At 44.9% G+C, this 9626-nt stretch overlaps 1 pseudogene; it reads right to left on the bottom strand.

The window, feature by feature from the left end:
- Positions 1 to 3396: 3396 nt before the first annotated feature.
- On the bottom strand, positions 3397 to 7434 carry LOC136546789 (protein trichome birefringence-like 13; annotated as a pseudogene).
- Positions 7435 to 9626: the final 2192 nt, after the last annotated feature.

Raw genomic sequence — 9626 nt, forward strand, 5'->3', positions numbered from 1 at the left:
TTTAAGATATTCAAGGCTGAAGTAGAAAATCAACACAACTTAAAGTTAAGGTAGTAAGGTCTGACCGTAGGAGAGAGTACTACGGTCGACACACCCCATATGGCCAAGTTCCTAGACCCTTTGCAGGGTTCTTACAGGAAAATGACATAGCTGCCCAGTATTCTACACCGGGCGAGCCTCAACAGAATAGAGTAGCTAAAAGGCGCAACCGTACCTTAATGGATATGGCGAGAAGCATGATAAGTTACTCTACCCTACCGATAAGTTTATAGATGGAGGCGTTAAAAACCGCCATTCATATTCTTAATCGAGCGTCAAGCAAGTCGGTGCCCAAAACACCGTATGAGTTGTGGACAGGAAAGGAACCCTCACTTAACTATTTACGTGTGTGGGGTTGTCCAGCTCAGGCAAAAGTCTTTAACACAAACATAGGGAAGCTAGACTCCAAGATAGTCAGTTGCCATTTCATTGGCTATATAAAAAAAGTCAAAAGGTTATCGCTTCTATTGTCCTAATAGACAAACGAAGTTTGTAGAAACAAAACATGATGTCTTCTTGGAGGATGATATGATCAGGGGGAGCATGGTAGCACGAGAAATTAGTTTTGAAGAGAAGCATGTATACATGCTCACTCCTATGGTTTAGAAGCCATTCTTCACGCTATCTGTTGTTACTATACCAATAGTGAAAGACACTGTAGTAACAACACATATTGTTAGTTCTCCTATGGCAACAATGAATGAACATGAGGAACCTGCCCTACAGGATCCCCTAGAACCTGTTGTCACACATGAGGGAGAGCAACAACAGCCTCATATAGAACAAGCGTCATCTAACGAGGCCCCTAGAAGGTCTCAAAGAGTCAGGGGATCAGTCATTCCTGATGATTATGAAGTTTATGAATGTGAGGAATTTCAAATAGAGGGTGATCCCACCTCATTTGAAGAAGCCATGAGAAGCGCTCACTCATCCAAGTGGTTTGAAGCCATGGAAGATGAAATGAAATCAATGAAAACTAACAGTGTTTGGGACTTAGAAACAATTCCTAAAGGAGCCAAGATAGTAGACTGTGAATGGGTCTACAAAACTAAACATGACTCCAAAGGAAATATAGAAAGGTTTAAAGCGCGACTTGTGGCAAAAGGTTTCACGCAAAGAGAAGCCATAGATTACAATGAGACATTTTCTCCAGTCTCATATAAGGATTCTTTTAGAATCATAATGGCGCTTGTAGCACATTATGATTTAGAATTACATCAGATGGATGTAAAGACGATATTCCTAAACGGGGATCTGGAGGAAAATGTTTACATGGCACAACTGAATGATTTTATTGTGGAAGGAAAAGAACGTATGGGATGCCGCCTGAAGAAATCCATTTACGGACTAAAACAAGCTTCACGACAGTGGTATTTGAAGTTTCATAGTACAATAAGAAAGTTTGGGTTTCAAGAAAACATAGAGGACAATTGCGTTTATGCAAAGTTCAAGAATGAGAAATACATTTTCCTAGTCTTGTATGTGGATGACATCTTGCTCGCTAGCAGTTATGTTAATCTACTACTAGAAATAAAGAAGTTCTTGTCCTCGAAGTTTGATATGAAGAATCTCAGTGAAGCTACGTTCGTCCTAGGAATAGAGATTCACCGAGATAGAGAAAAAGGAGTTTTAGAATTATCACAAAATGCATACTTAGAAAAAGTTCTAAAGAAATATAGAAAAAGTTCTAAAGAAATACAGTATGCAAAATTAGAAGTCTTCACCTACTCCCGTAGTTAAGGGCGATAAATATAGGGAATTTCAATATCCTAGGAACCAATATGAGATCGATCAAATGAAAGCGGTTCCATATAGTTCAGCTGTCGAAAGTTTACAGTATGCTCAAGTGTGTACTCGCTCTGACTTAGTATTTGTTACCAGGTTACTTGGTAGATATCAGAGTAATCCAGGAACAGAACACTGAAAATTAGTAAAGAAAGTTTTGCGTTACCTGTAAGGTATGAAGGGTCTCAGGCTAACGTACAGAAGATCTGATTCCCTGCACATAGAGGGGTATACAGATTCTGATTATGCGGGAGATGACAGAAAATCCACGTTAGGATACATATTCACTCTCGCAGGAGGAGCTATATCGTGGAAAAGCTCAAAGCAAATTGTCACTATATCTTACACAATGTATGCCGAGTTTGTAGCATGTTATGAGGCCACAAGGTAGGTGAATTGGCTGAAGAAATTCATACCCTAGTTGAAAGTGGTAGACGACATACATAAGCCACTCAAGTTATACTGTGATAATAATCCTACAGTATGTTATGCTCACAACAATAAGTCAAGTGGTGCTGCCAAACATATTGACATAAAGTATTATGTTGTGAAAGAGAAAGTCTAGGATCATATAGTTAGTCTTGAGCATATAAAAACATAAAAGATGCTCGCGGATCCGCTTATAAAAGGCTTACCACCCAGCGTGTTTATAGAACACTTAGCCGGCATGGGTTTAAGGGAAAGTCTATGATTTCTGGACAATAAGGGCCTAGTTGAGAATCTGTTTCAAAACAGAGAGGTGCATTGTAGCTGTTTAATCTAATGGCAACAGACCGTGACGATGAGGCACGCTCTATGTACTAATCTATGATGGAATGGAAACAAGATAAAGTAAGTAAGTTAAGTTTAAGTCATAAGGTGAGATCAATGGGGAGAATGTTAGATTGATCTCCACCAATTGACCCAACGGTCAATTGGGCCCTTGGATCCACGCTCTGATCGGGGGCGCCCAACCGCTCCATGGTTGGTGGGCCCCTGTCGCACAGTGCCATAAAAAGAGAGGTGGGGGTCGGGGCGCAAGGCACGAGGTTCACCTGAGCCGCCAGACACCCCACCTACATCCTAACTCTAGCCGAACTAGAGAGGGGGGCGCAGCCAGCGACGGGAAGCTCCGTCACCGACTACCGCCACCTCTGCACCGCCGCCATCGCGACAGCGCCTTCACCGCGCCACCGATAAGCAACCCCATGGCTAGCTCGTCTTCTACGAAGGCGGCCGATGGTTTACACCTCCGCACCCTCTCTCTCTCCCTCTATCTCTAAATCACGTACTACTTCATGTTCTATGACTCGCTATTTATCCAAAATATCAGTATACATGCTAGATCTATGGCTGCTAGATCTATGGCTAGATGATCCTGTAACAATCTATCTGCAGAATGTTAATTCAGGGTAGACACTGGTGCTTGTCTCACCTGAAGAGAAAAATGGCAAGAGAATGAGATTACTAGGGGTGGGTGTTTTGGGGAGAGGTATTTCGCCGGGACTCATGAATTCAGTTCAAATCTGCAGTGAATGAAATGTCAATAGTGTTGTCTGGGCCAAAACATGCTCCATGCATCTGTTGGTCCATACATGCGACTTAGTTTCAAACAAACAAAATGGATTCGACCTGTTATAGCATCCGTATATCATCAGTGGAACTTTACAGTGATGTTAAAATATACAGGGTCAAGAATACAAGTGGGGAAAATGCTCCCCTCTATATGAAACAAGCTGCAGAAAAAGGCCTAAAAACAGCTTTCAGCAAAACTCTATTCTACTAGTGGGTTCATGCTTCATACTTATATCCCAAAAAAAAAAAGAATGAAGTTAGGGATAATTTCTCAGGTGAGCTCTTGAGTTTTATTTCTCAGACGTTCTCAACTGCTTCAAGACTGGACGCTAGCAAATCGTTCCATGTGTCCGTTGGTCCTGGCAAAGACCAATGCATGCAATCATCGTGTTTTTTCCCGCCAGTTGTTGAAGGGTGAGCATCAGTTCTGAATTCACTCATGCGAGTGATGTCCAGAACTCTGAAACTAGGCTGTTCAAGAGCCTTCACCAAGTGTTGGTTTACCAAGCGTGCTTCTACATTGGTGCTGTTATTGTCCAAAGAGAAAAATTCTTCCACCTGAACAGATTTGCCAGAAACCATCAAACAGTTTGTCATTCACATCCAGTAACCTTAAAAAGCTGAATAAGGGTTGAGCCATATTATCTTCAATAAACATTTTCTCATTCTTTATATTACAATTGTCCTACCACCCAAAGCATGATGTTGGAACAAAAATTGAAGAAACAGAAAGCTTGCATGAGGTGAAAAGTTTGCTATTTAAGCATTTCGTGTATTTAGTATCATATCAGTACCTCTTCTGACGACAAGGGCTGGTTACGTTGGCAAGATCCACCTTCATTCCAGTCACCACCTTCGAAATGTCTAGGAGATTGAGTCGGGAAGAATTTCACTGTGTTTGGTCTCATTGCTTTGTTTGCAAACATTATCTGATGGAAATTATTTATTCAGAGCATAAGAAAGATAAGTTGAATGCCATTCTGATAGACATACATAGGGAATTTTTGGTCTTTTTAAGAGATACAAGTATCATAAATCCATTCAGATCAAATTCACATGGTAAAGAATATTAAAAGAACTGGCAAAATTCGTCAATTAGTTGAAGTACAGAAGTATAATATCCATATGCCATGGCAGCGTACTTTTTTCACAAAGAGAAATAGAGAAATGCCAGTCCATTGCATAGTAAGAGAACATCAGGATTCAGTTACATATGAGCTTCAGGCACAGATAAAGTGGTTATTAGATATCAGCTAGGGCGCCCTAAACTGGAGCTTTTAGTAACATGAAGAAACAAGGCTATAGACATACCATGTTTTGAAGAGCCAAATCCAGTCCAGCAGGTGGCAGTAAAGGAGGTACAATTGGCCTCCCCTTCTCAAAGAACAGCATTGGTCGTATTGGATCAAATTTCGAGGGTGCCCACCACCTAAGTACAAAACAAAGCAAATGAGGCCAGATGTAAAAGAATATATGCGTATTACATACAGAGCAAGATAAGACAAATTTTCAGGGATCAGGGAATAGCTGAGGTGGTAGGCTGCCCCTCATTATATATTATCATGTGTGTCACAATTTTGTCTAGATTATCAAAGCAGACAAAAACCAACATGATAGCTGTGGCGAAAATTAAGACAATTGAAATGCCCTCAGAAAGATATACAGTGAGCTGAATCACATTATCTTCCATCAGGCAAAAGCTACATAGTGGCAACTACCAATAAAATTATATTCATAGGTTTCTGATGTATTAACTGGCTACAACATAGTATATTGTGAACAAGTAGTAGTTCACAGTGCACTTTTGTCAAGTTTGAATTTTGATGGGAAACAATGTAACTACAGTACTTAGTTTGTATAATAACACATTTGTTTATCTGTCAATTGATCATGCCAATAACTTAACTCATAAAATGCCATTAGTTTGGCATCAAGCTGTAGAACTGCTGATTCAATGCTTATTTGTTCATGAACAGTGAAATTCACCGATTCACGTACCAATGCCCAGTGTTGAAAATAAGAACATCATGGAAGCTACATGCCTCTACCCATGTTTGGTCAGGAATATCCACATCAACTCTGTAACCTTGCTTATATCCAAGAGATTCTAGAGTGCCTCCATTTGGATTCGCTGACCACCTACAAAATGAGGGATATGGGGTTCAATAAAAAATGACGAATTAGAAGGACAAAAGTATCGCCATGAACAAAAAAGTTATGAATCAGCGTCTAATTCACATAAAAAAAAAAACTCAAAGGAATCAAATAGGAAAAAATAAAGAGACACAGTGACTGATAAGAGCATGGTTCTATTAACATTAACCCACTATTTATTCAACCAGGTAGCAAAAATGGCCGACTGGGAGGTATTTCAAAATTTTCAGTGCTTCCAAGTTACACCGAGAGTTCTAAACTGGAAGCAAGATATGCAAAGATGAAATAAAATTCTGGCATAAATAACAATACAAGTAGGTCATACATCCAAATAACCATTTTTTATGCTAATCCAAATGAAATGACACTTCTTACCTACCATAGCGTACCAAGAGATTTGTCCTGTGGTATGCCACGGTGAGGTTATAGCGCAGGAAGGTGAAGCCACGGTCTGCCCCTGCAGGACGCCATTTCCGAACCTCGCTACTGACTCCCCTGAGCATGCAGACTAATGAGGCAAACATGTTGCGGTTCAAGGAATCACCCACAAATCCTGCAATAAAGGTATCAGACAACCGTCAGCATAGCAAGGCAAATTTCGGAGACTCTAAATCTATGAGCTCGCAACAGGCAGAAAATTTGAGTACACTTAAGGGCTAGTTTGGATGGAACCCTGGTGTTGTTGCCTGGGAAAAATGACTGCCTGGATGTTGCCTGTTAAATCATCGTGTTTTGCCTGCTCAGGCTATATCACAGATATGTTGTTTGGTTTGAAATATCTGCCAGGCAATTTGATCTTCATTAACTGTGAAGGAATCTAAGCAGGCAACGTTGCCTGTGGCCAGGCGATCGTTTTTGTGTGCCTGGGATGCCTGGACCAGGCAAGGATACAGGGCTGCAAGCAAACGTCGTACAGGCAGCATCCAGGAAGCATCCAGGCCAGGCAGTCTGTGTCCAGGGTAGTATCCAAACAGCCCCTTACTGCCTCAGAATTTTGAAGTGTGAATGAACCTTGCTTCTACCATGTGGCAATTCTAATAATCTAATTAGAAGCATGTCGCAGAATGGAAACAATGGAACATGCAACCATAGCGCCACATAACAACTCTAGAAGATGGAAACTGGAAAATATGATACACCTATGCAAATTAGCTTATGAGATGTATAAGTAACTAACAAATGCATATCAATGTGCCCATGTTTGGAGGTTACTCCCATCCCCAACCAGACCACCAAGCAAAGGAAGGCATGCGATCACATTACTCGCGTGCTGACCATTGTATAACTAAGTGGAACGCACCACGCATCGTCGCCACATTCTACACACCCGATAATCCTAGTTCCCGGATCAATTCCTTTGAAAACCACGCGACCACAGCACCATGTCCCCACCAAGTCGCATCGCATGTCAATCTTCTCAGGCATTTTTCGGAAACAATAAAACGGGAGCGGGGAAGTTACCGATACTGGTGTCCCTGTGGCGCTCCAGGAACCGGCGCGGGTCGAGGCGGGGGGGCTCGCACCCGGGCCCAGCGGGCGTCCACCGCCAACCGAGCAGGTCGCGGGCGTTGGCCTTGCCATTGGCGATGCAGTTCCAGCCCTTGAAGATCTCCTTGCAGGTGTCGTCGTAGCGGAGCGAGGAGCCCGCGACGGGGTCGCGCACCCACTCGCCGGCGGAGTAGTCGCAGCCTGGGACCGGGAGGAGGGCTTGCGGGGCGCGGGGGGGAGGGGCCGAGGCAAGGTGGAGGAGGAGCAGCAGAAGGGGAAGCAGGAGGAGAGCGAGGACGAGGGCGCGCCGCCGAGGCCCCGTGGTCGGGCTCCTCGCCGGCGGCGGCATGGGAGGCGGCGAGGCGGCCAGGCGGGCGAGGTTGGGCGAGTGAAGCAGATCGGTGCGTTGCGCGGTGGGCCTACACTACACAGGTCGTGCCGAGGAACTTTGCTGGGCCAAAGGAGGAAGAAGGGACAAGTACCGGGCCTTAACAGGCCGAGTTTGGGCTGGAACTAGACATTAGTGTGGGCCAATTTCGTGAGCGTCTTTTCCTTCTCCGGACGTGCACAAGAATTGAAGTCTGAAGACGCAGCAGAACGGAAAATGTTCCTCCTGTTCCTTGTCCTTGGTCCTCATTAGAAGCCATCATTTTAGAAAAAAAAGGAATTTTGTTTCGGTCTCTGCATATTATTACACACCAATACGTAGTAGAGCCCTAGACAAGTTATTTAGTGATCTCGATCGCAAAATAAAAAGGCATTGTTGATTACTCGGCGATGATGCATGTGTTGGTGTGATTTGTGCAAAGCTACACAAAAAGTGCTTCTTGCTTCAGAATAGTTGCTGTGACGTACTTGTAAGTAAAGCCTTGCGGAGATGGAGATAAAATGGAGTGCTGGAAGCAGAGGACTAGCAGCCAGCAGAGTACAGTAACGTACGGCAACGCAACGAGATGGTGAAGGCAGGCAGGCTGGACCGTCGTGGTAGCATTAGCATCCTAGAAGCTAGCTGGCGTACGCCATACGGTGTCATGCCTACGTATGTACGTAGTCAGCGACTCGCCGGCCGGCATTGCGTGGAAGCTAGCAGTAGCGAGTAGCCTGCAGCTCCAAGCAGGACAGGAATAGTGCCGCATACGTTCGTCCTGATCATTTGGCTTAAAAGCCATACTCACAATAAATCAGTCAATAGTACTTTTAGTTATGGCTTCTTAGCGAAGCGAACAGGGCACTTGGTTGGTTGGTCTGTCCACGCTGATGCAACCTTAAATCATCGTGGCTCGCCTCTGCATGCATACGGCCGGTCTGGACTAGTCTGTCTACAGTTCTACGCCCTACGAGTGAATTTTTTTTGTATTTTGGTCTTTTTGAAAATATTTTTTATAAAAAGACCTACGCCAAAACGTTTACTGAAAATAGACTATTTTTAGGCGTCTTAGGACATGACGCCGAGGTATGATGGTCGATGTCAACTGACACGACGCCGAGGTCTTGCCACGTCACGGACGACCCCGGTCGACGGCGACATGGTGGCGCATGGGGCCCACTACGTCGGCGTCGTGTCAGCCAACGCCACAGACTCAACCTCGGCGCGGTGGGACTACACGCCGAGCTATTGGCGCGCGGTCCAGGCGGCCCAACAACACTTCGTGCCCCAATAGCTCGGCGTGCGATCAGATGACGCCGAGACGCTAACCTCGACGCGGCCCGACTCAACGCCGAGGTTCGATCAGAACCCCACCCCACGCATCACGATTCATGAGATCAGAGAAGCATGCATGCAGCTCGATCGGTTTCATTCCACTAGTGATGGAGACATGACATGTTCGTCTGCGGGTGCCGGGAGACAATTCAGAGCGGCAGAGACCGGAGGTAGTGCATGCCCGCTGCCTAGCCTGTTGCGAGATTGCGGCAAGCCGAGGCAACGTCTCGGTGTCATAGGTCATGGCGCCGACCTCTAAATTTAGAGCCATTTTTGCATATGTCTGTCCCACGGTAAAAATCAAATTTGACAATGTCCAAGTCATGGTAAAAATCCAGGCTTAGCAAATTTCAGCATGTCCATCTCATGGTAAATTTAAAGACTTAGCCAAAATTTTATATATCCATCTCACGGTAAAACTAGGGTGTTAGGTTAAATTTAGTGGTCGGCGCCATGACCTATGTCTCCATCACTAGTGGAATGAAACCGATCGAGCTGCATGCATGCTTCTCCGAACCTCGGCGTTGAGTCGGGCCGTGCCGAGGTTAGCGTCTCGGCGTCATCTGATCGCATGCCGAGCTATTGGGCCACGAAGCATTGTTGGGCCGCCTGGACCGCGCGCCAATAGCTCGGCGTGTAGTCCCACCGCGCCGAGGTTGGGCCTGTGGCATTGGCTGACACGACGCCGACGTAGTGGGCCCCATGCGCCACCGTGTCGCCGTCGACCGGGGTCATCCGTGACGTGGCAAGACCTCGGCGTCGTGTCAGTCGACGCCGACCCTCATACCTCGGCGTCATGTCCTAAGACGTCTAAAAATGGTCTATTTTCAGCAAACATTTTGGCGTAGGTCTTTTTGTAAAAAATGTTTTCAAAAGGGACCAAAATACAAAAATTTCACGCCCT

This window comes from Miscanthus floridulus, chromosome 3, assembly GCF_019320115.1.
Source record: "Miscanthus floridulus cultivar M001 chromosome 3, ASM1932011v1, whole genome shotgun sequence".
NCBI lineage: Eukaryota > Viridiplantae > Streptophyta > Magnoliopsida > Poales > Poaceae > Miscanthus > Miscanthus floridulus.